Raw genomic sequence first — 4419 nt, forward strand, 5'->3', positions numbered from 1 at the left:
GGGTGGTCAAAGCTAAGGAAACGACGAGAATTATGTCGGAGGAAGTTTGCTTTCCTTTGCTAGTTGCCTCCTACGACACCCAAGGGACCAAAACCCTAGCTGAATTTTTTTTCCATTAACTTGGGTGCTAATATTGCAGGTACTACAACGACGCCCGCCGACTTGGAGAAATTATTGCAGGGTTACAAGGACCTATTTTCTGAACCAACGAGGCTTCCTCCCAACCAATCCCAAAATCACCACATTCCAAACCTATTAATGTTCGGCCATATTACTATCCACATTATATGAAGGGGAGATTGAGAAATTGATATTAAGTTTGCTACAATATGGGGTGGTGCAGCCCAGTACCAGCCCTTACTAATCGCTATTGTTGATGGTGAATAAGAGGGATGGCTCTTGGCATCTTTGTGTGGATTACAGGGCACTCAATCAAATCACGGTAAATGATAAATTTCCTATACCCATTATTGATGAATTGTTGGACGAATTAAATGGAGCAAGAATTTTTTTTGAAGTTGGACCTTTGCTCAAGTTATCACTAAAGAAAGATGCACACCGAGGATGTGGAAAAAATGGCATTCCGGACACACCATGGGCATCATAAATTTCTCATGATGCCCTATGGACTTACCAACGCCCCATCAACCTTCCAGTCCCTCATGAATGAGATTTTTAAGCTAGTTTTATGGATGTATGTCTTGGTATTTTTGACGATATACTCGTTTATGGTTGAACGTGAGAGGATCATCTATCACACCTTCGGGGTTATGCTAAACATGTTGCGATCTAACTAATTGTTTGTGAGAATGGATAAGTGTCAGTTTGGGTAGGACCAAATCAACTATTTGGGGCATCTCATTTCCGAGCATAGAGTGACAATGGGCTCAAAAAAAGTGGCGACAATGATTGAATGGCCCAGACCCACCTCCGTTAAGGCCTTATGTGGATTTCTTGGCTTGACCGGCTACTACCAAAAATTCATCTGTATCTACGGCCAAATTGTGAGCCCCTTTACACAATTGCTCAAAAAGGATGCTTTTGGTTGAACGAAAGAGTGGAGACCGCCTTTACTCAATTAAAACAAGCAATGACTACCAACCCGGTCCTAGCATAACCAGATTTTTCCAAGCAATTCATGGTGGAGTGCAATGTATCAGTCTTTGGCTTAGGCGTTGTGCTCATGCAAGACGGAGGGCCCATCACCTACTTTAGCAAGGCACTTTAAGGTTGGAATTTAAACCAATCAATGTACGAGAAGGAGATCATGGCATTAGTTGCTGCCATCTAAAAGTGGACGCCATATTTACTTGGAAACAGGTTTGTCGTTCGTAAAGATCAGAGGAGCCTGCAGTATTTATGGGATCTAACCATTGCTACAGAAGCCCAGCAAAAAAGGGCTAATCAAGCTTATGCGCTACGATTTTATGATTGAATATCAAAGGGGGTGCAAGAACTCTTAGTGTAATGCCTCATTCCCAGAGGTTTGGAGAGTTAGCTATTAGAACCTGATAAGCACTACAACAATTTCTATTAGATCCAAAATATATTTGTACATACTCCAAAATCAAACATAAATTCCTCTAATATAATTAACTGCACATATCAATTCATCAACTCCTCAATACAATAATCCAAATAAAATAAATCAACTTCTCCACATGTCTCTATTAACATAATGAACTGAAATAATACATAAGTCTTCATAATCATCTAAACATACTGAAATCAAATTACTTAATAAATAAATCTTCGAACAGCACTAGTACTCCAAGGTACTCAACCACAACCCTCAACTATTCTTGCCACAAACTCTATTATTGATCCTCAGCTATATCATCAAAATCATCTGAAAAATGTTATGGAGATAAGGGGGTGAGTTATCAACAACTTAGTAATCAAAGAAACTATACTAGTATATAAACACGAGCATTTACAAAGTTCAGAATGCATAAAAAAATTTTTACTTTCATAATGTAGAATAAAAAACAATTTACTTTCAGAATGCAGAAACAAAACATATTACAAAATAATAGAACGAAGCCTTCAGTAAAACTTTCTTATTCCAAAAATAAACCCATTGGCATATTGTAAACTGAAACATCATCTTCATATTGCATCGAAGCCTCATATCGGAACAGATACCATGTTTAATCCCTGTGGTAGGATTATAAACCACCATTATACACGTGGTTGGGCTGTATACTATGTTTCACCCCCTTGATAGGGTTATAAACTACCATTATACCCGCAGCAGGGTCGTATATCATGTTTCGCCCCCGTGGTAGGGTTATAAATCACCATTATACCCATGGATAGGTCATATTCCATGTTTCACCCTCGTGGTAGAATTATAAACCACCATTATATCCGTGGCTGGGCCGTATGCCACTATTATACCCATGGCGTGGCCTTAATAGAAACAGAACAGACATATCATCTAAAATAGATCATATTCAAATGCATAATTTGAAACTCATGCCAAAAATTTTCAGCTTACACATCATATCAGAACAAAATACTAAGTAGCTTTAGATCATTTCATATATTAAATAGAACAAAATCAAAATATCTTCATCTTAACCACAACAAAACTTTAAGAATCTCATTTTCGCTCTTTTAATAAAGTTCAGAAACAATATGCAAAAATAAGCTCATGTTTACACATTCATGACAAAAGTACTTTATCTTTCATACATAGTTCATGAGTAATGCGGAAACAAATAATTGAGATTGTTTTTTAGATTTCTTTTAAAATACAAACATGCATATTTTCAAAAGTCAACCTCATTTCATTTTTTTTTTTTATGCAAAGTATAGTCTAGAAATCCCGCTTACCTTAACTTTTGCAGCGTGTTATCTAGCCTTAAGTCCGATCTCTAACAGTATCACAACCTAATTAATAAACAGTTACCAAACAATTAAAAACTCACAATACACTACTAGATTATTTAATAAACTCCAAACCCGAACATAAGATTGGCTAACAAAATTCCACCATTTTATGAGTGAAATGGAACAAGCCTAAAGGCAATTAAATTCATAAACATGCCAACACCACCATATCCAAAAATTAGTCAGTCATAACATAGGCCCCAACAACCAACATCAATTTAAATCCTAATCCCAAAACAATCACAATTACCATCTAAACAGCAACACAAAATAGTCCCAATACTCCTACTCAGCAATCCATACAGTCATCTATCAGCCCTCACAACTTCATATCAACCCAATGAGTCACATATCAAACCAACAATCTACCACCCAAACTTCACAGCCAACTACTCAACAGATTAAATAACCTTCAAGTTCAATTATAAACTATCGAATTTTTCCAGCATTCACAATGATATAAACCACCAATTTGCACTATATTAATAAAATTGCAAAAAAAGGCACTTGGGTTACCATACGTATATTTCACGTGGGTGAATTTAAAAAATAGCATGTTGTTGTCTAGGGCGTTGGAAAAATGCACTTAGTTCACTAGAGAATCTGGAGAAATGGTGACAACGAGAAATTTGCATAAATGAGGATTTCGTATGGCTATGCAAAATTTGCAAAGATGAAAATAAGTAAAAAAATAAATAAAGTAATGAATATATATACTTAAAATCGAATACTAATATTTTCTAGTGGATAGATGAACACCAAGAGAAAATAATAGATTTTAAAATTCAGAGAGAGAGAGAGAGAGAGAGAGAGATCTTACCACCATTCGGCAGAGCTCGAAAACAACGAATCTGGAAAATCCACCAAGAAATCGCAGCAAAATGCAGTGGAAAAGAGAAAGCAAAAGTGAGAGGTGGAGTCTGTTATGGGAAAATGATAAATGAGAACCAACCCATGTAACTGCTAGGATGTGGACTAAACGGGACTTGGGAGAGAAAAACTCGGGAGGAAGAAGAAAAGGAGTTGAAGGAAGAGGTACTCACCGAAAATGGCAACATTTGGGGGCTTTCAAGAACTATCTTCGTGGGCTTTGCGTTAGGCTGGGCTTGGGCCCTAAGCTGAGTATTACAACTCCACCGCAGACAGCCTCTCCAAGCACGAGGAAAACCTCCAACATGAACAAAAAAAAATTTGCTCTCAGCCTGCCACTTTTGCTTTGGACCAAACCCATAAGAGATTAAGTGCTAAATGAACCGGAGTTACAGGCATTAGCAAAATATATACAGGTTGGTGAAGCCATTGAACCGTGGAGTTTCGAGTCAGGGATCATTTTTTATAAGGATCGGATTTATTTGAGAACCAAATATTCGCCATTGACTTAACCCATCATCAGCGAGTTTCACGCTAGAACTCAAAGGATTTCATAAAACTTGGCAGCGTCTCAAGACTGTATTTACTAGTGAGAGGCAAGGTCTCAAGTTAAGGCCTTCATCCGTGGATGCAACATTTGCCAGCAGCACAAGA

The 4419-nt window shown here is 37.4% G+C and overlaps 1 long non-coding RNA gene across 1 annotated transcript; it reads right to left on the reverse strand.

Moving 5' to 3' along the window:
- Positions 1–1567: 1567 nt before the first annotated feature.
- LOC122275646 lies at positions 1568–3943 on the reverse strand. Its single transcript, XR_006228615.1, has 3 exons — positions 3716–3943; positions 2839–2895; positions 1568–1849 (listed from the first exon to the last, which is right to left on the reverse strand). It is a non-coding gene; the product is annotated as an uncharacterized LOC122275646 (long non-coding RNA).
- Positions 3944–4419: the final 476 nt, after the last annotated feature.

Source organism: Carya illinoinensis, chromosome 9 (assembly GCF_018687715.1).
Source record: "Carya illinoinensis cultivar Pawnee chromosome 9, C.illinoinensisPawnee_v1, whole genome shotgun sequence".
Taxonomy (NCBI): Eukaryota; Viridiplantae; Streptophyta; class Magnoliopsida; order Fagales; family Juglandaceae; genus Carya; species Carya illinoinensis.